Below are 26,174 nucleotides of genomic sequence, written 5' to 3'. Positions count from 1 at the left end.
GTTTAACGCCACAACCTCTTCTATTATTACATTGTTATCAATGTAAAAGTTAGGAATGTCCATATCTGGGAAAATTTCGTTAATGGGTAAAGACGTTTCGCAAGCAAAGGTATTTTCAGGCATCTGGCACTCTTGACCATGAATTTGTTCTAATGCTTTAAGCACCATAACTTTTCCCCTTGGTAAGGACATCTTCTGAAAATAATAGTTTATTATAAACCTCTAGACTAAAGTGTAACTTTTTATCCCGAAAGTTTGTATCCTGATTGAATGGAGGAATACAATTCCTCAAGCGATAAAAAGACATTTTAGTCCAGAGGTTTTAAACGACCAAGATAACTGCGACCGGCAAAAGAATTTTAAGGACGTCAGAAGGGTGTTTTTTTTCAAATACACACTTGCCAAATGTTTCAACCCATAAAATATTTAAATCTAAATAAGTTTAAAACATTTGGCAATATGTATATTCAAAAATTGAATACCCTTCTTATTCCTTTGCCGGTCGCAGTTATCTAGGTCGTAAAATATTATTTTTCGCTGTATTATATTTTCAAAAAAAAAACAGGAAAATTAAGGCATTATAGGTACCTATTGCGTCCTTCGCAACGGAGTTTAAACGAGTCCAAATCATAACAAGACTCAAGCTGATATTTCCGATAAATGATTTTACTCGAGGATGAGCAGCTAGAGCAAAGTCAAATAAGCGCCCCTATAGTAAGGTCATTGACAAAATAAATGTCAAAATAACATTATTTCGGCAGACTAACTGAAAGTTAGTCCAGTATACAGTATACCAGTATTCAAAAATATTAAAATAATTAATATTTTGTAGTTTTTTTTAATCTTAAATGAAAACCTGTCACAACTGCCCATAAAATCATAATGTAAAACGCATACATAAATAGGCTTTATTGACTTTTTATTGTGCAAAATCAAGTATCTGCAATGTAAACCAAAAACATTTTCGGTCAAAAACTCGTATATGATGCAATAATTTGAAATAGAAATGAAACTGTATGAAAAGCATAAAACCGAGTTTGTTTACTACTGCACGCATATACGGCCTTAAGCTTCCCTTTAATCATTAAATTGTAATATTTAATACTCACCAGTTTATTGATTTTAACACAAAACACCGACAAACACCTGTCACTATAAGTTACCATGTGGAACTGCGTCAAATACGAGGTTATGTTCGCTATATTCAAATACGCGGTTAAGAACCGAGTATATTTGGCGTTATAGGAATATCGATGCGCTTCGAGATTTTGCACACATACGCGTTTCACCCTTGGAATCCCAATTTATTAAAAATATTAATTTAGGAAAAAAATGCAGATACGAGGTTTTGCAGTCCGAACGACGATAATCATCTTTCAATTTATTTTTGAAGTAGAAGTTTTAGTGAAGTTATGTAAACCTCAACAATAGGTTTCAATAATTGCAAACTATCTTTATTCACATTAAAAAAGAAATATAACTTATTGAACAAATTTAGTTTGATGAAATCAAAATGTCTTATACAGCAATTGTAGTTTTGTAGATGCATTGCAATAGTGCTCCAGAACGTTAATCTAGTTTAAATGGAGAGTGGAATGCGACTTCACAAGATTATAATCGTGAAAACAATAACTTAGGCCACGTATTAGTGATTATGAGAATGTATTTCACCCTTATTCAGGTGAAGAATTCAAAAGTCATTTCTGGTACCCGTGTTAGGAATCACACGTTAAAAGGTAAGACATCGTTGATTCTTAGCTCGCACAAGTTTCAACTTCTGAGGATTGTCGTTCGTAGGTGAAGGAAAAACAGATTTTAAACATGATTTTAGTGTCCGACCGAAACTGGTTTTTACGAACGAAACCGAAAACGAATTTCGGCAATGGTCTCAGTTTCGACCGAAACCGAAACTTCCTTACAAGGATTATATTTTGAGGGAAAAATATAAAAAACGATATTATAATCAGTCAGTTTTCATTTTTTTATCTTTAAATCACAAAGTTATGCAGTCTTCGATATTTTTACTTATTGATAATGAACATTACAAACCCTTATTTGAAAAAATATCAATTGCATCATAAAAATACTTAAAATAGGTGAGATGTTTATTTGAGTAGGTGTAGATCATTCTTTTGAATATTATTGATGGTTTTTCAAAAATATTAAACTTAAAATTACCTATTTAGGTTGTTACCTAATATCACAATAGGTACTTAATATTTATGTAATAAACAAAGTAAATCACAAAGTAAGTCTCGAGTCATGACATGATTAGGCATGTGGACGCAGCAAAATGTTTTCGTCGTTTGCATGAAATTCAACGTGCCGAACATTACCGATCACAGCACGGGAACTCCCGAATGCAGTTTCGGTCGTAGTTTTGGCAGGTTTGCCGCCGAAACCGAAATTAAACTGAAACCCGTTTTTTTGCCGAAACTCGACCGAAACCGAACATTCGGTCGGACACTACATGATTTTCTATCACATATCACAATGTAAATTTTGGAAATGATATGTCTAATCGGACACTTAGATTATAATCTAAATTTATGCTACTCTTAAATTTACCTCATTATGTGTAAGTAATTATTTCATTAATTACTTATGAGATTGAATAATGGAATGAGTTAGGAAATTAGAAATGAATTACGAATAACAGATAACATTTATTTCATATTTCAAAAATTGCGACGAAAGATTCTCAAAGTCCACTTCGATTCACCTCTTCACATGAGTCGTTGTGAGCTTGTCGTGAGCGAGAGTAATGACGGTATGAGTCATGTTTTCGATGACCGCGGTCATTACGTGGAACGGTTATAGGAGCATTTTGATTGTTGTGAGCGCTTTGTGGAACGTACGGTATACTGTATACTGTGGCGAAGAGGTGACACGACGTGATTCGATATTCTACGATACCACCTATTGACGGCACAGTGTCATAAAATCGCGCTTTAAAATACCATTTCTCGTCCCGTGTATTGATCTATTTTGTGCCATTCCCATTGGCAACACTGGTGTCGGGTGCCATTGTGTGAACTGTGATCTGCTGAAACTGCTGAACAGTGTTGCCATTTGTAATATAATTATCGAATTGTAACATATTTTTTCCTCAAAATTAAGTCAAATGATAATGTGTAACATAATCGATAATAGTAACATAATTTTTTTGTCTTGGAATGTTTCAACTTTGCAGGTTTTATTCTTACTGTACCAATAAAAAAAAATATTTTTTTTTATTTCATTCAATCAGTTTCGACACTTCTTAGCAACCACCATCTATGTAAATATTACCGTACTTGAAAGACCGGCAAACGTCTCTGTCTCTTGTTTCACTGAGCGGAGAATTCACTCAACTACACGTAAAGAAAATTGCAGAAAATCAACCAAAAATTACTGCCATGATATCTAAAAGAGACGAAATTAAGGATCAAGTATGAAGAGCAAAAATAAAAATTGCTGCGCTTTTAGCGGAACACAACTTGCCGATGAGATTTTGTGATCATTTGATTCCTTTATTGATAGAAGCGTTTTCGGATTAAAAAATTGCGCAAGGAATGCAGATGGGAAGAACGAAGGTGACAGGAGTTATAAAACATGTTTTGGAAAATTCACATTTTGTTGAACTAGTTGAAGAACTGAAAGTGAAAAAATTCAGCATTTTGATAGATGAATCTACAGACATAGGTTTAGTGAAAACTATTTGTTGGTATACACGGTACTTTGGTAACAAAAATGAAATAACCACGAAATTTTTTAATTTGGTTCAATGTTTCTCAAATCAAAATCCAGCTGAAGCAGAAGCAGGTGCAACAGCAGATGTAATTTATAACAAAATTGAACGTTTATTTGAGTTTGCAAAAATATATTTTGAAAATATAATAGTTTTTGGCTCTGATGGTGGTAACACTATCTTTGGTTCCAAAAATTCAATAGTGAGTAGGTTGTATGTAAATTTCCCTGGTATTATAGTACAAAAATGCATTTGTCATTCATTACATCTATGTGCTACAATTTTAATGTTACAGAAGATATGATAAGTTCAATAACCTCGTATAAACACGATAAAGATGAAAATGTTGATGTTGATATTCATTTCGATACCAAATAATTTCGGACTAGATTTAGGTTTTTGTGTTATTTTTTTGTTATCTGTTTTTTATTTGATTATACATACCTGAATAGAAATGAGTGCGGCGTTTTTTTTCCAAAACAACAAAACAAAGAGAAATCGATAATTTTGGCAGCTCTGCACGATAATTTTTTCATCAGCTAGTGGCAACACTGCTGCTGAAAGTCTGAAATCCATCATGGCTTCATTTTATGATTAAACCAACTTTTTATTTTATATTTTTCCACTTTTCTTGATTCAACGTCGCTATAGTCAATACTGAAATGGTAAGTATATTCTTGTAGCAATTATTTTCTGAAATTTATAGAAGTTTTTTCAAGGTACCATAATGGATATTAAAACTGTGAGGTCAAAGTAAATCATCGAATAAATATCCTATTCTTCCATGAATCAAAAAATTTATCTTCAGTAGAAACTGGAAATTGTTCTTTAGCCTCTTACCATGATTCAAGTGTAAGATCTTCACATGGTATGTTGTTGATTTTTCTATTTTTGGACTTGAATTTTCATTCTTAATGAGAGAACGAAAATAGATAATTTTATAAATGTGATTTCCATGAAGTCATTCAAATTATGGGATATGGACATACATAATATGATTATTACGGTAACCAAGTGTAATTCCTGTTTCTAATTATTTTCAATACCGAAATAACTTTATGGCAACAATGATTGATCAATACCGAACCACCAAATATTTGAACTTAACACAGATAACAAGTGAGCACTTTCATTTATATGTGACGTTGACCAATTCAGATTTCGGATACATCAAACAGCGAAGTATGATTGTTTTGCATCTGATCCTTCCTCTTTATAATAGTTACATACCAATTAGAAAACCGAGGATTTTCATTTAAATTATCACATCAATACCGAGGCCTACTTAACTCTTAATCATCTCTGAATGACTCTAGGAGTGTTTATAATTGGTAATACATCAAGCTATCTCATAAGAAGAACCTTTCAACTATTTTTTTTTAAATTTTTGTGGAGTTTCTTTTGGGATCCGAGAAATGAAAAAAGTCTCTGAGGGACAGATTTAGAGAATACAGTTAATGCAATTCAGGCAGTTTTGCAATCATTTTCATTGATTTGTGACTCGGTGCATTGTCTTGATAAAACAGCACTGTTTTTCTTCAAGTAGGGCTGGTTTTTCGCAATTTACTCTTCAAATGCTATTTAATAGTCGCTGTTGATGGTTTTACCCTTCTCAAGATAGTCAATAAATGTTATAGCATGCGCATCCCAAAATACTGATACCACATCCCTACCAGCCGAGTGGTGCGTCTTAGCATGCTTTGGAGTGGGTTCTCGATGTGTAATCCACTCAGATAACGATCCGATCGTTTTGATTCTGGTATGAAATGATGGAGCCATGTTTCACCCATTGTCATTCATCGACGCATATATTCGGGTTTTTTATGGTGGAACAAGAAAATGACATGTATATAGACGAACTCAAGCATTTGAAGTTTAAACCTATAGAATCTCAAAATTAACATCAAGCGAAAATAAAGGATAATCAAGAAGCCTTATCTGAAATCAGAATAAAACAAAGAAGCCAGAAGGAAAACTCCAAAATCTCCAAAGACATGAAATCTTGAGCACCAGAGGTGAATGGTTTTCTGGTAAGTGATTCAATCAATAGCAGCAACCCAGAAACTTTCTGTGAAGAAACCAACCATGATCTCCTTCTACAGCCTGAACAAGAAACAGAACACAGTAATATATTCTGAAGGAAATGAAATAGAACAACCAACTGATGCATCTCAGCCTTTAAAAGTTGAGTTGAAAACGGTTCTTATTCTAGGGGACGAATACACAAAGGGATTTTCAAATGCATTGAATAAAACAATTGTTAACAATTATCAGATGAATGAAATTGTGAAAGCAGACTTAAAGCTATCTGATTTGACAAAAAATATTTTCTCAGAGATCTTGCAATATGGAATGCAGGACTTTCTAATCATAATGTTCAACACAAACAATATTAGTAATAATAAATACCCGAATAATGACTTCACCAAATATTGCCAGTAAGCCAGTTCACAAATCTTCTAATTGTTATATCCTTGACTAGGTTGGACTTTGAAATAAACGACTTTTACAGTTTTTACTTTATTTCTGTAACACCGACGTGACAACGTGTCATACAATAAACGGAAGCACCAGCCAACTCATCGACACAATGTGACAAGTGTCCACGCTTGCTTTCTGACAAGTGACAAGGTGCGTTCAGGTGTGTTTACAAATACACTGAATATCTAACATTTCCTCTCCTACTTTAAAGTTTACAAATTTAATCTTGTGGGAGGTTTTATAACTCTTCCTGATCGAGAAGTATTGGGAGCACTAGTAATAATAGCTTCTGTAGGTTTATCTTCTTTATACTCTAATTGATTTTGTGGTGGTTTGGAAGTTTCTACAGGAAAAGGTACTTCCAAGACTTCCCGTTGACAGGGTGTATTTGAATTTTGACTGTGCCCTGCTATATTGTAAGGGCTAGCAAGATTTGATGTATTCGAAGGAGAATGTGCGAAACTAGTATTATTGAAATTCTCATTTTCCGCAATTTCATGGGTCCTTCGAATATGATTTACATGAGTGAGTTTAATACTATCATCTATTTGCACTAGGTAAGTAGAGGGGCTCATGACCCTTACAATTTTTCCTTTTTGCCACAGTTTACTTTGTTTGTTTTTAACAAATACAAGATCATTGGTATTATAGATTTTGAGCTTTTGGATATCAGACTTGAACTCAATTGGTTTGTTAAAACAAGGTTTCAGTAAATCAAATCTTGTTCGCGGGCGGGTTTTGAATAAACATTCTGCAGGTGATATCCCAGTAGCACGTGAAGGAGTAATTCTGTGTATAAATAGAAAGTCTTCAAGACGGTTTAATATAGAGTTTTTACTCAATTCTTTTCCTTTTTCATTAAAAAAAGCTTTTTCCAGTCCTTTTTTTACTGTTTGCACCGATCTCTCAGCGATGCCATTACTTTGTGGATGGTAGGGTGGAGCTTTGACTAATTTAATACTGTTGCATTGGCAGAATGCATTAAATTCTGATGAATTAAATGGTGGACCATTATCCGATACTATCTCCACTGGTGAGCCAAACACTGAAAAAATCTGTTTTAGCTTCAAGATTGTTTCTTTGGCATTCGTGCCCTCATTCATTAGTTTGACTTCCAACCATTTTGACCTATTGTCAACCAATATTAAAAATGTATGATTATATTTGTGGAAAAAGTCAATGTTTACTCGGTAAAAGTTATTAGGTGCACTTGGCCAGGGTAGCAACACACTATTATCTGAAAAGTTTTGGGTTGCTTGACATATATCGCAACAACTGATATATTTTTCAATAGCGTCATTTATTTTGGGCCACCAGCAATAGGATCTCATGAGCATCTTAGTCTTGACTATGCCAATATGTTGCTCATGAAAAAGATTTAGTACATCATTATGGAGTTGTTTGGGTATAACAACTTTGTTCCCTACTAACAAACATCCCTTTTCTACAGTTAATTCTAATTTTCTCTTAAAAAATGGTTTTAAACTATCATCTTCAAGAGAATTTGGCCAACCGCTAAGTGTTAAATCCATTGCCTTAGATAATACAACGTCTTTTCTTGTTTCTGCTGCAATAACATTTGAATTCAAAGGAATGTTATTACACAAATTAAATGAAAATAGAGAATCTGATATCTCAGTTCCACTCTTCATGGGTAACCTGGACAAACCATCTGCATTTGGAATTTGACTTCCCTTTTTATGAATAATATCATACTGGTACCCTGATAAGGTTATTGCCCATCTGGTGATTCTTGCAGCAGCCGTTACAGGAATATTTTTATTTTTTCCAAATATAAACTGTAATGGTTGATGGTCACTAACAATTGTGAACTTACGTCCAAAAATATATTTGTGGAATTTTTTTACTCCAAACATAATTGCTAAACTTTCTTTTTCCAAGTTGGAGTATTTTTGCTCTGAGACCGATAATGTACTCGAAGCAAATAAAATAGGTTTATCGTCGCCATTTATTTTATGACTCAAAACAGCACCTACTCCATACCCTCTTGCATCACATGTCATAAAAATGGGTTTACTTGGGTCAAAATGCGTTAAGACATCATCTGACGTGATGAGTTTTTTGCTTTTTTGAAATGTTTCCTCACATACATCAGACCAAATAAAATTGGAATTGGTTTTACATAGATCATACAATGGCTTAAGTTTAGTAGATAGCATGTGCACAAATTTTCCATAGAAGTTAACTAAACCTAAATAGGATTTCAATTGTGTTATATTTTTAGGTGATGGTGCTCCTTTTATACATTCAATTTTTTCACCACTCGGGTGGATACCTACTGAATCTATGGTGTACCCTAAAAACTCAACTGACCGTTCAAAAAATTTGCATTTACTTTGATTGACTTTAACGTTAAATTTTCTCAAGCGACTTAAAACATTCTGTACGTTTTGGTAACACTCTTGTATAGTCTGGCCATGTACCAAAATGTCATCAAGGTAACATTTTGTTTTTGTCAGGCCTGACAAAATAGCATCCATGATACACTGAAATATTCCTGGTGCTGAACTTATTCCATATGTCAAGCAATTGTACCTATATAACCCAATATGGGTATTTATTGTGAAAAGATCCTTAGAGGGTTCACTTATTTGGAGTTGTTGATAAGCTAATTTCAAGTCTAATACTGTAAAATACTTGCTACCACTAAGGCTAGCAAAAATATCAGAAGGCAATGGTAACACACAATGATCAGCATCTACTGCTTGGTTAACTGTCTTTTTAAAATCTACACATATGCGGATTTCACCTGAACTTTTCTTGGGGACTACAACTATAGGACTTGCCCAATTACTATGTGATAGTTTCACTAAAACCCCTGATTTTACCATATCTTTAAGTTCTTTTTCTACTTTTGGTTTGAGGGCAAAAGGCATTTCATATGCCCTGTGAAATATAGGTTTAGCTCCCTCTTTCACTTTGAACTCTGCTTTAAAATGTTTGATAAATGAATTTTTCTTATACTCAAACAAGTCTGAGAAGTTTCTTTTTATATTGGAAATGAGTTCAAGTCTGACATCATTACATACATCATTTACAATATTAGGAACTATACTAGAAACTGAATTCAAAGAACTATCATTACAAACAATAACACTACTATCTAAAACATTTTCCTTCCATTTGATATTCAATACATTTAACCAGTTACGCCCTAATAAGGGTGTGAAATATGAATTAGATTCTAAGACAACTAATGGCAAGGTATACATTTTATTTAAATAACCAACATTTACATCTATCTGACCTAAAATGTTCACTTTTTGTCCTGTAAGAACTCGTAATTTGTAATCAACAGACTCTAATACTAAATTAGGGAATAATTTTCGAAAATCATGATCATGAATTACAGAGCGTACTGCACCTGAATCTACTTCCATAACTACATGTTGGTTATCTATACGAAGCTTTACTTTCAACATTTGACTAAGACTTTTTTTTAAAGACTCAATGGTACACTCACCCACACTTTCACCTAACAAACCCAATTCGAAGCTGTCATCGGACTCTTCACTTTCTTGATAATGATTTACCTCTTCTAAATCATTAATTTTTCCTTTGCACATAGCAGATTTTGCTGTATGGCCTACCTGCTCACAAGCAAAACATTTCCAGGTTACTGCAGGACATTTACTATTGTCATAGTGTGTGCGGTTACATCTTCTACATTTTTGTTTGTTGTTGTACAGTGGTCCATTTGCTTGACGATTTCGTTGATGTGTTGGGTTTAAACTTACTTTGGACTTAACAAACATGGATTTTTTTTGGTGTGACTTGTTGAATACCTTATTAATCTGTTCACTTTCAGGGCCCATGACTTTTAACTGTCCTTCTGCTAATTCCATTCCAGTGGCAGTGGTATATGCTTTTTCCAGTGTGAGGTTTTCTTCGGTTAAAAGCCTCCTTTTGATATTTTCTGACTTAAGGCCACAAACTAGTCTGTCTCTGAGCGAATCGTTCAGAAATTCACCAAACTCACAGAATTTAGCAAGATTTTTAAGCCTGGCAACAAAACCTTTTATGTCTTCTTGCTGTTCTTGATGAGCACTGTGGAACTTATACGTTTCAGCTATAACCAACCTTTTAGGACTATAATGTTTTTTTAACTCTGCTACTAATTCATCATATGACTTTTGACTAGGTAAGGTTGGTGCTAACAAATCCCTGAGAACTCCATAGGCTTCACCTCCTATTAATGTTAATAATAGTGCAACTTTTTTCTCTGCATTGGCGATTTCATTACAATTAAATAGTTGCTCCAACCTTTCTAGGTATGAAGATATTTCACCTTCCCTTGCATTGAACTGTTCTATGTTGCCGATTAAGGACATTTCGGTTTCAACTAAACTTTTACACTTTTATATATGTGTATAGATTCGATCTCCGGCTCGTCGCCAATTAATGTTATATCCTTGACTAGGTTGGACTTTGAAATAAACGACTTTTACAGTTTTTACTTTATTTCTGTAATACCGACGTGACAACGTGTCATACAATAAACGGAAGCACCAGCCAACTCATCGACACAATGTGACAAGTGTCCACGCTTGCTTTCTGACAAGTGACAAGGTGCGTTCAGAGAACAGGTGTGTTACAAATACACTGAATATCTAACACTAATCATATCTGAAAATTGATAATTGTGTTAAAAAATAAAATAAAATTCTTCAAAAAAAATAACTTCAATAGGTCTCTTGAATTTTTAATAGATGGACGAAAAAAGGGTAGTAAATTCAGTATACTGGAAATGGTGAATAACTTTATCTCAAAACCGAAAAGACACATTGTCTTTAAGATCATTACTAATATTGACATCGACCAACAAGCAAATTGCTTTGAAAATGGCGGAGAAACTGGCTCCCAAAAAAATGTATGTTCTGAAGAAGAGCGGTCTTTTTTGGAGAGCAACTTAACACATATTGAACTGACCCATGATGAAAACAAGCTATCTATGATTTTATTGAATATCCAATCACTTAGAACTAAGACTGATGAATTATTGTTTTTGGCGAAAAGTGTGAAATATCACAATTTTATATTTAATAATAATAATAATAATTTTATTGCAATACGATCTATAAGTGGACACAGCAAAAGTTAAACTTTCGAGAAGTTAATTCTCATTTACCCTGGGATTACCAATTTTAAAATTAACAGATTTTAATGTATCATCATCGACAAATTACAGTTGAAAATTATATAAATTAAAGAGTTTTTCAAAAATATTCATGATAAACAATATTTACATACTATTTTTATTAATGATTTTCTTAACAAATTTCAAATTAGCCAGCAGTTATACGAATAGTAGCATTTATGTCTCAAGTAAGAAAATGACTGAACTTCTAAACTTCTTGAAGACTGATATTTTTAAGTTCCTTCGGTAGAGAACTATATGCTTTTATTGCCTGATAGTAAGCTCCTTTCTCATAATATGTTGAGTTATTACTGGGAATAGCTAGTTCGTTACATTGCCTGGTGTTAATATGCATATTATTCGAATATTGACAACTATTTCTGGGAAACATGTATGGATATTTTTTTACGAAACGAAGACAAGACCCAAGAAGTACAACGACTGTCAAAATATCAAGTTTACAGAAGAACTCTTTACAAGAGCTTCTTTGATCTAGATTTAGGATACATCTCAGGATTCTTTTTTGAGTAACAAATATTTTTGTGAGTATACTGAAGAACCCCAAAATATAATACCATATGAAATCAATGACTGCACATGTGCATAGTAATATGTTCTCAGGCTACAAACAGAGACTTGATCCCTTATGTATCGTATCACACCACAAATGGAGCTTAATCTGTTCAATAAATTTATATGGGTTTGCCAACTGAGGGTTGCATCCATCGTGACACCTAAGAATTTAGTGTGATCCGATATTGGAATAGACCTATTTAGGAGTTTTACATATAGAGATTTCTCGCAGTTTATTAATTTGTTAAAAATTAATAGTCCTGTTTTGGTAATATTTAATTTAAGCATATTTGCCTCTGACCATTTGACTATACTATTTGACATGGCTGAAGCTTTGGTTGAGAGTTCTAATGCATTTGTTCCAGTGATGACTGATGTGTCATATGCGAACTGGTATACACTACCAAGATTCAAGGCTTTGGGTAACTTGTTCACATATAGAAGGGAGAGTATTGGTCCAAGGGTAGAGCCCTGAGGTACACCCTGCCTAATCATAATTCTATTAGATATATAATGGTTCTCTGCGTTCATTATGCTAACAACTTGGGATCTATTTGATAGGTATGATCTAATGAGTTCATAACCCACACCCCTTATACCATACTTTTCCAGCTTATTTAGGAGTTTTTCGTGGTTTACCATATCAAAGGCCTTTGAGAGGTCATAGTACAAGCCGACAGAGGTTTTTTTGCTATCAGTATTCTGTTATTTGTTTTACCGCATTAAATATCGCCAGTTCGGTGGACATTCCTTGTCTGAAACCAAATTGGTGGGAGTTTAGAATATTATTGTTTATAAATGAGATGAGCCTATTATAAATTACGCGTTCAAATATCTTACCAGGTGATGCAAGTAATGATATTGGTCGGTAGTTATTAATGTTGTTCTTGCAACCTTTCTTGTAGACTGGAACTACTTTAGCTATTTTAAGATCATCTGGGTAAGTACCAGTTGATAGGCTTTCATTGATTATGTTCACCAAGGGTTCACATATATACTCTGAAATTTTTTTCAATATTGCTGGTGGTATGCTATCCACACCGCATGAGTATTTCGGTTGCATATCATTCAATAGATTGACTATTTCTGGACAATCCACCGGTCTGAGAAATATTGTAGTTTTGTTGTATGCTATGTTATCATTTTCTACCTCATATTCATTGCTGAACTGGGTGAAAAATCTATTGAAACGATCTGCTGTTTCCCTAGCATTTGTAACGTACTGATCATTTTCATCTTCCAAGACTACAGTTGTATGTCTGTTTTTGTTTTTGGTTTGATTGAAAATACTCCATAGTGTTTTAGATTTGTTTTTCGAGGCAGAAATTTGACTATCATTTACCGCTTTTTTGTGATTTGATATTTTCTGTATGCCTTCCTTTCCTGTTTATATCTGATGAGTAATGCTTGACATTACGTTTCTTTATATAAGCTATGCAGATCACCAATATATTTGGAGTATCTTTTTATTTTAGACGTAGCCCAGTTAGTAACATTTGTTTTGACTTTAATTTGTTTTTCAGGAAAAGCAAGGTCAAATTTGTAGTAGAGAATATCATAAAAGTTTTTATATTTACAATTCACCTCTAATGAGCCATACACCATTTCCCAGGTTTCTAAGTTTAATGAATTTACAAACTATACAATATTACTTTCACTATAGAACCGTTTCTTCGCAATGTGATTTTGAGGCTCAACGTCATATTCTATATCTAATATTTGACTGTAGTGATCTGAGACAGTTGATTGATTTACAAAACAATTTAAACAAAAATCAGGTGTTACTGAAAATATTGTCAGTTTGCGTACCCTCTGATGAACTATTTGGTCTTGTATCATATACATGAGGATTCAGACAATAGGTAGAAAATAGCTGCAAGAGTGTTAATGTGTCCCCAGTTGGTTTTCCAAAATTCATATTGAAATCTCCATGTAATATCATATATTTCCCTCGGCTTCTATAAAAGTCCAAAAGTTCAGACAGTTTCTCTATAAAGACATCAATACTACCAGTTGGTGACCTGTAAATACATACTAAAATACATACAGATTTAAAAATATTGAATGTAGAAGTTGCACATTAAAAATGTTTCTCAACTTGGTTTTGCAGGCATAAAGCCTCATTTAGTTGATATCCCTGACTAACATATATGGCTGTTCCACCACCTCGATTATCCTTTCGATAGTAGCTGCTCACATGTATATAGTTGTCCACATTGATTTGTTCTATTTCACTCTCCCTGCACCAGTGCTCTGATACACAAAAAATATCTGGACATTGCTCCATTAGTAGAACTTCAATTTCAGGTACCTTGCACTTGAGGCTCCTTACATTCAGATGCATCATCCTGATTTTACCCCTACCCTTACATTCCTTATTCAGGTCAGTGGTACATTTTTGTTGTGAGTTTACTGAAAATTCCCTCCATCGTCCAGGACTTCTGGGTGTTTCTTAAAGTCAAATCTTTTGATACCTACTTGACTGGACCAAAAACTGGGTTCATACATGATATTTTTGTATTCCAACGGTGCAGTGACTACAAATCGTTTCAGCCTGCCAACTTCTGATACAATTTCTTTCACTGTGATAGGTTCATTTTGGAGTGGTTCTTTCAGTTTTAGGTAGCTATTTATCATGTCAGTGGTGACATGTCTATTTACCCTGTAAATATAGAGCCATATTTTCCGGTCACCTCCTGAAAACCCAATTTCTCTTTCTTCTCTTGTGCTGTTTGCGGTACCTAACCTTTTCTTTATATTATTCCTCTGATGTTGTATTGTATAGTCAATTTCACTTCTAGTGAGGTCTTCAGTTCTTACATATTTATTTCTCCCCGGATTTCTGAAGCTGCACTTTCTACAATCCGCATCATTCTCACTTTGAGAATTGTTTACAATATTACTAACTTGGTTCCTTTCCTCGTGGTTCTCATTTTGGAAGTTGGCACTATTGGTTTTAGTCGTGTTGTTTGGCAACGCTGTTTTAATTTTACCATTGGTATTACTGGTAGACGCACCTGTTCCTAGGATATTCGAATAAGTATGTTTTTTGTTTTTATATTTTTTTTTCTTGGGCAGTTGGTTTTTTCTCCAGGTTTGGTTCTGCGATGTATTTTTGTTCCACAGTTTTAATTTTTTGCAGCAAGAGATTGTTATTTTCCTTTAGAATGTTATTTTTATCTTCTAATTCGTATAACAATCTTTTCAGCATATTCTTTTCTAATTGTAATATTTCTTCACGATTTGTTATGTTGTCACTTTTGGTTTCAGTATTACAGCAGATCACTTTATTGCTATCGAGAATTTATATATATAAATATATATATATATATATATATATATATATATATATATATATATATATATATATATATATATATATATATATATATTTTAACAGAGCATTGGCTTAACTATCAAAGAAACTGATATTTGGATGATTACATTATAGCTGCAGAATTATGCAGAAACAAATATAGTGGAGGCACTATGATCCTTATAAATAAACATTTTGCAGATGCATTTGTTATGGAAAGTATTTCGAAATATGATACTCTTCTTACATAGCAAGAATTTCAATTCTCCTTGGTACATAATAAAGAATGTAATTTTTACATTCTTTGCTTATACAGATCTCCAAATTCTAAGGTCAATATTTTCCTCAGAAATCTGTAGATTATTTTCACAAATTCATCTGTAAATTCTAAAATAGTAGTAGCGGGCGACTTTAATATGAACTTTACAGAGGAAGATACAATCAATCAATCTTTGAAACTCTTATTGAGTTCTTTCAATCTGACAATGCATGTAAGACAATCTGCTACTCCTAGAGATTATGTTTGCCTTAATTTTAATGAAGAGGGTACTCAATCTGACGTTATCCCTGTGTCACTTTCGGATTGTGAAGCTGTTGTCACACATTTTTCTCTAGAATATAAAAAAGGGGAATGGTGAGAGGCAGAGGTATGGCAGGCTTTCAAATAAACTTCTCCAAGTTCCAACTCAATGCCAATGGAGTTAACTGGCTTGGTGCTTTGAACTCTGTTGAACCCCTGAGTGTATTTCACGATATTTTGACTGATGTCTTCGTACAGTGTTTTCCTATGCAAAAAATCAAAAGTAAATTAAAAAAGCTTTGGATAACCAATGGAATCAGAACCTCTTCAAGTAATATGAGGGCCCTACACATGATTAGAAAATACACTACAAGTGATTTCTTCCACAGCTTTTTCAATGAGTACTGAAAATTCTATAGAAGAATTATAAGATGTGGGCTATTGGGCTATTTTCAATGATCTGAGAGGCAAAACAAACAAGCTTCCAGTGCAAATTGACATCAACCCTGATAGCCTCAATATGTATTACTGTACAATAGCAGAAAAACCTAAACTCAACATATCTATACAAAAAAACCCTTTAGACTACCTGAGTAAAGTAATGATTTCAGAAGAATTCATTTTAGGTTATACAAATATTGATGAACTTGAGGAAACATTTAGGGAACTGAAAAATAAAAAAACGCATGGAATCGATGATATATCAGTAAATTTATTAGAAAAACTGCCAGATCATGCCCTTTTTGCACTGGCAGAATCAATTAATGTATCTTTTTCAATTGGTGTATTTCCGGATGTAATGAAAACTGCTGTAGTGATTCCAATTCACAAGGGTGGTGAACTGAATGAGTCATCCAATTTTCGTCCTATTTTACTAATATCTACTTTGTCAAAAGTGATAGAGAAGCTTTAAAAAAAAAGGTTGCTAAAATGTTCTTACTTTTCATTAGCCGAGTCACATCTGAGGTATGGTATCGCTTTCTGGGATTCATGTAGCAAGCAGTTGATGCAACCAGTATTTGTTCAACAAAAAAGGGCAATAAGATATATATGTATAGCCAAGTGTTTGGACCACTGTAGACTACTCTTCATAAAGGGTAGAATTTTAACAATATACTGCATCTTCATTCTAGGAACAGTATATCTAATTCAAATGAGAAAAAATACTTTTCCTTCCGTAAGAATATATAACACCCAGCAAAATGCCAATATATCTCTGTCAAAGCCAACTTCAACATTAACAAAAAATTCCTTAATATTTGAGAGTTGGAAGATATTCAATCATGTACCATTTGAAATGAAAAGTCTAATAGAGTCAAAAACATTCCGAAAACGTGTGAAGGAACTTTTACTCACGAAAGCATATAGCTTGGAAGAATATCTTAAAGACAGATTTTGAGTACCTGAACCCTAGGGGTCGAACCAACTGATTTATTTATTTTATCTATACATGTAAATCAATTCTTAACTGCTTTGTAGAATCTTATGTCCTATCTACATGCAGCGTTAGAATCTATATTGTTCCATCGTTACTGTGAATTGACGGGTTTTTATTTATTTAAGCTTTGTTAATAAGAATTGTTTTCTTTGACAATAAAGTACATTTTTGATTGATTGAACAGTTTCAAAAAATGCTCAGATTTATCAATTCGTTGTTGTTTTTAGTCAATTGATATCTTTGGAGCATCAGCTATCTTGATCAACTACATTTTGAAGTTATCCAGAATTATTTTGTAGACTTTTTTGTTCAGTTTCTTTGGGGCGTCCACTGGGTGCATCATCCTTGGTGTTCATTTCACCTCGTTTCTTTCTATGTACATGTTAAAAATATCTTTTGTTATTTTTTTTAAGTGTATGTATATTAGAATAAGTTTCCAATTCAATAAAAATTCATTCATTCACACCACTTCTCGGTAGTTGATTATCCTGGTGCAAAGTCCGAATAATGGTTATCAAGCTGGACCTTGGCTTCAACAGTATTTTTATCGCCAAAAAGGAATGCTTTATTAACAACGGATATTTATTCCTATCCATTTTTTTCAAATTAACAAAAGTTGCTTTACTCAAAATGTTCTATTCGACAAAATAATAGTCCAACAGCTGCACTGACACCTGTCGGATATAATCCAACGCCCTTCGTGGTATTAGCCAGGGGAGTAGTTGTTTTCTGATAGGTGGCTGTTCATTAACGTACAGTGTAGGTTGAGATCGGTCTGAAAGAATTTTTCTTTAAAATAATTCGAATATCAACCAGTCTTCAAGTATGTCCACTAACTATATGTTAAAAATAATATTGTATCCTTTATGTCTTCTTACATTATGGAAAACTTTGAAATCACAAGTTTCACTTGTAAAAAAAATTATGGGACTCATGTATTTTTGTTGGCATAATATCAGAAGTCAAAACACAGCGTTTCAGTCTGCTTTTGGAACTACGAGCATCCGAAAGTAAACAAATTGACTATTTCAGTCACTCATTTCTTATGATGAAAACTCGCTTATCGCTTTTTTCATAAACCACACTTTACGATTTGATCTCCACAAACTTTATTTAAAAAATATATCACATATTTAGCCAATGCAGTTTTTTTTTAGTGAATTAAGTTTTATAAGTTCATTCTTTCTTACTTTACGTAATCACAATTGAGAATACCTACTTAGGTACTCACTCGATCAAATAACCTAAAACATCTACAACCTAAAACAACTACAACCAATTATGATTACCTAACCTAAAGCATATTACATCAATTCTATATCAATCTTAACACTTCATCGGTTTTTAAGAAAACAAGTTCAATAATGATCTATATAAATCCAGTGGGTCATTCATTGGAATGTTTGAATTTTTAAGAATAAAAATTTCCATTTCTTCCAAATGATTCAGCATTAAACTTTCATTTTCTATGTATAAAATTTCGATCCTAAAAAAAGATATGATTTTCTTCTAAAAGTTGAATGGAATATGTTGAACTTTTTCTTATTCATTTAGCTCATATGATGTTCCTGGATACGATTCCTAAATGTTCTGCAAGTTTGACGAATATATACCTTAGGACAAGTTCCGCACTTTAACTTATATACTCCTGATTTCTCTTATTTGTGTGTTTGGTCTTTATTATCTTCAACTTTAATGTTTCTCTGTCAAGCGAAAAAGGAGTTTTCATTATGAGAAGTGAATGATGGGGGACTATTTCATTGGTTTTGTTGGCAGTGTTTCAAAAAAAATTAATGGGATTTGTGGTATTTCGGGGATTCGTTTATCAAACTTCGTACGTATAAATATGTTTCAAATCCTTTCTTATCTTTATATTGGTGAGTAGATATTATTGTAGTACAGGGTTAGCACAATTAAATCATTTTGATTTAAATTGGTATTTGAAACATGTGATTTTTTAATGAATTTCAGTGATTTAAAGAAATGTGTTCAATTTTATTTTCTTTCACAGATATCAACATAAAATCAGATAACTATATTTCAAAGACTAGGGTTTTTTACATCTGAGAAATCAATGTCATTATTATAATCTAAGGTTTTTTCAAAAGTTTTGTTTGTTTTTATATATCTACTTTGAATTGTAAAAAGTCAGTTGATAGTTATTCAATTCAATTGAAATGAGTGTCATTTGAATCAGTGCACTTTTGCCAACGTAAAGCAAGTCGATTAATTTCGTCAGCATAAAAATTGCGTGCTCGGAATTCGATGAAGTCAAGGAAGGCCATTTTTGCTTGGTCCTGAATGGTGAAGGTTGAAAAACTGGTAGTCGGTTGGAGAGAGGTCTGGGAACTATGGTGGATGGACGGAAGATCGACGCTCAATTCGTTTAATTTTCGAGAAGACGTGCGTTGTCGTGGAGCGGCATCGGAACTCTTCTGTTGACCAGGGCCGGCTGCTGCTGGCCAATTTTCGGTACATTTCGTCGATTTCCTCACAGCGAGACTGATGTGTTGGTTTGAACCGTTTGCAGAAAGTTATAGTGAATCACATCGGCCGCTGACCACCATGCAATAACCATGATCGTTTTTGGTGGGTTTTTGCCTTTGGGAAGTTCTTGGGTGGCTCGTCAGTATCCAACCATTGTCCTGAACGTCTCCTGTTGTAGAGGATCCACACGTGACGATCAGATTGAAAATTTGATCGTTTTGGTTGGGCAAAATCAAAGAAGAACAGACTCGAAAGGTGACAATTTTTGTCAATTGTTCAAATTGTGGGGCACTCACTTTTCGAGCTCTATGATATTTCCATAACCTTATAGGTTATGTCGGTGGTTGCACACAAATCACTTTTTATAAATTGCATAAGTTTCACTATTCGAAAATACGATCCTTTTAGAATTCAGAGGTCAGGTTGGATGTTGAGGAAACATAGTTTTTACAAAAGTAAATATTCGAAAACACGTTCCTTTTAGAATTCGGAGGTCAGGTTAGATGTTGAGGAAACATAGTTTTTACAAAAGTAAATATTCGAAAACACGTTCCTTTTAGAATTTGGAGGTCAGGTTAGATGCTGAGGATACATAGTTTTTTAAAATTCTAAACTAAGGTTACACTGAGTTAGGTTAGGTCGGTTTAGGTTAGGTTGAGTTAGCGTGTGACAAATTATGGAATTTCAATCTAATTTCAAGAAACTTGGCAATAAGTGAATGAAAACGGATAGAAAAAGTGCGATGATATGGAAAAAGATCTGTTGAATTGAAAATATGTGAATTGCAATCGTTTACTGCCTAATAAAAAAAGGTAAAATGTGACATCATACAAACTTTGACAGGCTATATCTCGAAAACTAATGAGTCCTACAAAAAATAAAAAGTGTTCTGAATTCCTACCATCACGTAGAAAAAAACGCGAAAATTCTTGACTATCCCATAAGGTAAAATTTTCCCTTATTTTTTTATGGAAAACTGCAACAGTATAGTACAATATTTCAAACATTTTCCGGTTTCGTCTTCATTCTCTCACACTTGTCATTTGTTATATGTTTTAGTACAAGTACAGTGCGTTCAGATATGAATTTTCTTACACGCCTTATCAATTTAAATGTTACAACATAAATAAGCATTTGAATTGGGTATAATGGGTGTTCGATACCATATAAGCTGGGGTATTTCTGATATTATTCCATCAAAGTACTAACATGTGCAGATGAACCAAACCATTTTAACGACAGATTCATCTGTAGGAGATATATCAAATATATGAGTAATATTATTTGTATTTTACATTATATAATCTTTTGAAAATACCGATATTTGTCAGAATCATAACCTCAGATATAACTAGAAATTCATCGACATATGTTATGCGCACGCGCTCCAACATAATCAGAATGAAAAATATTGAATGTTCAATTTTTCATATAATTTTCGAATCAATATCATTTAGGAAATAGATGAAAAACTGAATCGTGTCATACGAACTTGAAATGTGTCAAAATTTGGTTTTGAAAATGATATTCGTTAATAACTGGCAGGATAGCCTTGGTTGCTGAGACCAAGAAGAAGATAGTTTTGAATTTTACAACTGTCAAATTTAATTTTTCATTAAAATTACGTGGTGTTCCACGTGCTTTGTTTCTTTTTCGACTGTACATTATTCAGATTTGTTAGTGTGTAAATAGAAAGCCTTACATATCATGTGCAACTTTTTATTTTTAAATTTGTTTAACTTTATTTTATCTTCTCTGACATGTGCTGTTTGGTAAACACAAATTTGAACACTGCTAACCCCACTAACAGTAAGTTATGCCTATTTTATTATTATATCTTATTTTTATCCTATATAATAATTTGTAGCTATTCCCTGATTTATAATTTGCTGCATACCCAAATAACATAGTTTTTTGGGAAAGAAAGTTTTCGGCTTTCTACTACTCCATTTGATACAAAAAAAAGGATGAGAGAATCTTCCAAAGAAAAGAAGGAAGTAATCAATTTGAAACTCTGTACATGAATGTGTAGATCATGCAAAGAAGTAACTTTCAGACACAAACTGAAAGAAAGTCCTCCTGAAACAGCTACTTTCATATAAACATTGAATTACATGAAAGAAAATAATTCTTTCGAAACAAATACTTTTATATGAACACTGAATTATACAGAAGATACTTTTCTCTACTCAGTTTGTATTTCAAACATTTGTTGTGGAATAAGAATCAGATATCATTAACATGAGTTCTACTTTGAATGAATGGTAGAAAAGTAGAATTTTTTTTTGTATCAGATGGAGTAGTAGAAAGCCAAAAACTTTCTTTCCCAAAGATTTAATCACTCCTAAAAATATAACCCCTTCAATTCAACATAGTTTTGTTCTTGACTCCTCAGCAAATACTACCATTCAAATAATATACATGTATTCTAATAAAACTATATATTTGTGAAAATTCAAGTTGTTTTCAACTTTTGTAAGCACGCCCCATGAAGAATTCTGTATTTGTATATTTCATATTCAATGGTGCAACACTGCCCAACATATCTGATTGCTAAGTGAAAACATTTGCAAATCCCAAGTTCAGTTGAAGTTAGCACTACATAAAATTCAACAAGCTAAAGTAAACAGAATTCTGCATTAAAATAATTTGAGAAAAATTATGATAAAAATTAGGGTTATGCAAAATATAAAGAAATGAAAGATGAGTAAATGATTTAACCTTTAAATAAATTGATGTTACCCTTACCATGTGGTAGGATATCATCATGAAAAATGAAACTTTATATGTTTTTAATTAACATTACTGAACTAACATTACTGAAAACGTCGAATCATTTTTACCTGGTCTAAGGGACCGTTTATGTTCAGCATACCATTTTGAGAAATTTCGACCACATTGTCCCACATAAACACTATTACACTCCGAACACTTAAGCATATAAACTCCATATTTCTCTAACTTGTCCACTTTGGCATTGAAAAGGAAGTCAGGTAACCTAGCATGTGGTCTGAATGCTGCTTCCACATTGTTTTTTCCGAAGAAACCCACAATTATCTCTGTTCTTTTACCCATTTATTGATTTCCCTAGCTAGATTGTTAGCAGACAAGGGTAACGAGAATAATTTGTGCAACATTGCAACTGCTAATTTATGACTGTCTGGATGAAAAGAATTACTTGGGATGGTAATGTCTACTCTGTTGCACAGATCATTCTCACTACCTTTGTCTGCTAACAATCTAGCTAGGGAAATTAAAAATACAATATACCATCAGATCAAGCAATCAGAAATCAAGAAGTGGACAAATTAAAGAAATCTGCAGTTTATAAGTTTAAGTGTCCCAAGTATAATAGTGTTTATGTGAGTCGAATGTGGTCGAAATTTCTCAAAATGGTATGCTGAACATAAAAAGTCCTTCACACTAGGTAAAGATGATTTGAAGTTTTCAAACCATTTCTTGGGATCTCTGTGTCTGTTTAAAATCTGTGCTGTGATGCAACCACAAGTTGCCGAATCTAAACGATACAGAAATTTTGCACTATGCAAGGAAAGGTTTGAAACTAAATTATTTGGAATCTTTGAAAATTCATAAGCGTAGGCATTGCTGGTGTAACCTATTAAATGATCAAATCAATCTAGTTCACTCACCGGTTTTCAAATTAGCGCATCCACATTGTCACAGGTAAACAAAATTTAGGTATTCAATTAAGTTGAGTACCTCTGTTATTACCTACAATGATGTTATATAAGGGCTAATGTAGTCAATCATTTTTAGTTAAATGTATAAGTTTGAAAATGTCCGTAAAGGACGAAATTGCAGTAACGTTATTTACAAATAAAAGTGATGAAAAATAGTAAGATTCATTTCTTATTCTTCATGATTTAACCTCAACAATTTATTGTATCATAGTTAATCCATCAATTTATGAATAAGCTGTCTGAGAATCTCACTTTTTGACTAAAGGACTATCTTCATCTTTCTACTGAAAGCAACCATCTATTGTCCGTGCATGTAAGAGGAGAAACTTTTAGATTGCAAGTGTCAGAGCTGCAATGCAAAATTGGATGAGGTCTTCTGTGGAGGTTATTCTGGAATCTTTTAGTTTTGTTTTAGTTCCAAAGTCTTTTTTCTTTCAGTTCCAAATACCTTTTGTTTCATTTCATTTGGAATTTCACTGAGATGAATTTTCCAATAACGTTGAGGTTTTTCATGCCTTATTCTCCTGAAAATTATTTTACTTATCGCCAATTGGACATCTGCATCAGTGATAACTGAACCTCCAGTAATTAAATATTATACTGCTCTACTGCTCAGGATTGTCCAAAAGATTCTTGATTATGATAGAATTTTTCTTATTCTCTTGGGAGACTGTCGAATTTAGTATGTGATTAGCAAATTACTGAAAATTTTTGAGCTCCTGAATTCTACGATAAAAATATCTAAGTATAGCGAATCCTGACTCATGAATAACTTCATTTCAGTTTTGAAAATACGGACCCTTTTTTACTGTTTTTTTTTTAATTTCAGACCATAAATCAATTTTGCATGGACAGTTTTATGTTTAGGCCAATAAGAAGTTCTGGCATTTTAGATGTGTCTACTACGGATATGGATTGTGGATAAATTTGAGTGGAAACACCTGGGAACACTCGTTTAGTGCAGCTTGCGGCAGTCAGTTACATAACCATAAGAATAGAGATTGTTTGGGGTACATTGACGAACAAACGGTAAGATTACAAAACAATAATTATTTGTTAGCAACAGTTTCTTAGACTAGTAAACAATTTTCGGGTTCAGATTAGAAATCTGCATATGAATCGTCCTACTGTATATAAAATCACACACAATTAAAATTGAATCATCAAATTATTATATAATATAAAATAGTTGTTTACTGAGAAAAATACATATTTAAAATCGCTATTATCCACTCTTTGGAAACCGTATCCACATCGGTATTAAATGGCAAGGAAAACATTTTCATGGAAACTGTTCTCTTCTCAGCTTTGAACATTTGGAATCGTAACGGAAATTCGTTGATTAAAATGTGTATATATTGTGCGTATTTTTGAGAAGTAGTAACGTTTTCTTTTTTTAAATGTGGAAAGTGAGACACATTATTCTGCTAAATATGCTGTTTTCACAATTTTAATTTGCACTCAAAGCCCTGAATTTTATCATACAAATTGTGAATGAATTGTAATTTGCCTTGAAGTTCTACATTAAGATCATTGAGATGCTGAGTCATGTCGATAAGATGTCCAAAATCGCACATCCATTCGTTATTACCAAATTAGGCTTTTCAAGTTGTATACTTGTTTTAGCACTGCACTTCTACTAAATCGAAATACTTCGGTATTAAAAACCATGTTGCCATATTCAGTTTCTGAATCTTTCAGGAATTCTTTGAATTCACTGTGATCTTTTCAAAATGAATTAGTTTAATTATTGTTACTGTGACATTAGGCAAACTCAGTTTTTTTGTATACAAAGTTTCCTGGTGAATTATGCAGTAGTTAACGAACATTTCCCTTCCTGTGACCTTGTTAATGTCTTCAAATAGCCTTCCCAAATCTGCTACCACCATGCTCAACATTACTTGACATTGGTGATTATACCAGTAATATAATAAATACTGTTTATCTCATCAGGAAATGCCATTTCTGCAACCGCAGTCAGATGTTCTTTTATCATCTCTCCATCCGCAAAGGGTTTAATTTTTTTTTGCCAGTATTTGACTGATAACAAAAATGGTCTTTACTGGCGTATTTAATAAAATAGCTTGATTTTTGACAATAATAATAATAATACTAATAATAATTTTATTAACCATTATCGGTACATAATGTACATATGGTAAGTCAATAATTGTAATATATGTTGTAAAATAATAGTTAGTCATACTTGAATAACAAATTAAAGAATAAAGATAAAATATAAATATAAAAACATAAAACACGGCACCTAATATATAAATGTTACAATTTAAAAACAAATACATATATTATATTACATTGGGAATTATTCCCAGGAATTATCACTCCAATAGTCTTTTAACTATAAAAACATTTTTTTAAGAATAGTTTCGTATTATTCTTAAAGATTTTATATGATTTTGACTCCTTGATTGAATCAGGTAATTTATAGTAAAGTGAGATAGCATTGTATATTGGAGAATTTTTAAATTTATTTGATTTGTGTGAGGGTATCCTTAACATACCACCATGATGTGTATGATAATTATGAGTAGAACCATTCGTTTCAAAAGATGCAAGATTATTTCTTACATAAGTCACACATTTGAATATATATATGCATGGAACTGATAATATATTTTCTCTTACAAGAATAGCTTTGCAGCTATCACGATAATCCATATAAAAATCAGTCTTATAATATGCTTTTGGGCAACAAATATTCTATTAAAATCTCTACCACATCCCCATGACATTATATTTAAGGAAATAT

The 26,174-nt window shown here is 32.8% G+C and overlaps 1 long non-coding RNA gene across 1 annotated transcript in view; it reads left to right on the top strand.

Moving 5' to 3' along the window:
- Positions 1-4,240: 4,240 nt before the first annotated feature.
- LOC111515815 (uncharacterized) overlaps positions 4,241-26,174 on the top strand; it is a 34,182-nt gene continuing 12,248 nt past the window's right edge. The window contains exons 1-3 of the long non-coding RNA XR_012465996.1: positions 4,241-4,395; positions 4,450-4,598; positions 24,234-24,433. This is a non-coding gene — a long non-coding RNA (uncharacterized lncRNA). The remainder of the gene's footprint in view (positions 4,396-4,449; positions 4,599-24,233; positions 24,434-26,174) is intronic.

The sequence above is a fragment of the Leptinotarsa decemlineata genome, unplaced genomic scaffold (genome assembly GCF_025532065.1).
Source record: "Leptinotarsa decemlineata unplaced genomic scaffold, Ldec_3_MD MMD2_tig00003192_RagTag_RagTag, whole genome shotgun sequence".
In the NCBI taxonomy this organism is placed as follows: Eukaryota; Metazoa; Arthropoda; class Insecta; order Coleoptera; family Chrysomelidae; genus Leptinotarsa; species Leptinotarsa decemlineata.
This window is presented reverse-complemented; position numbering and strand designations above follow the sequence as displayed.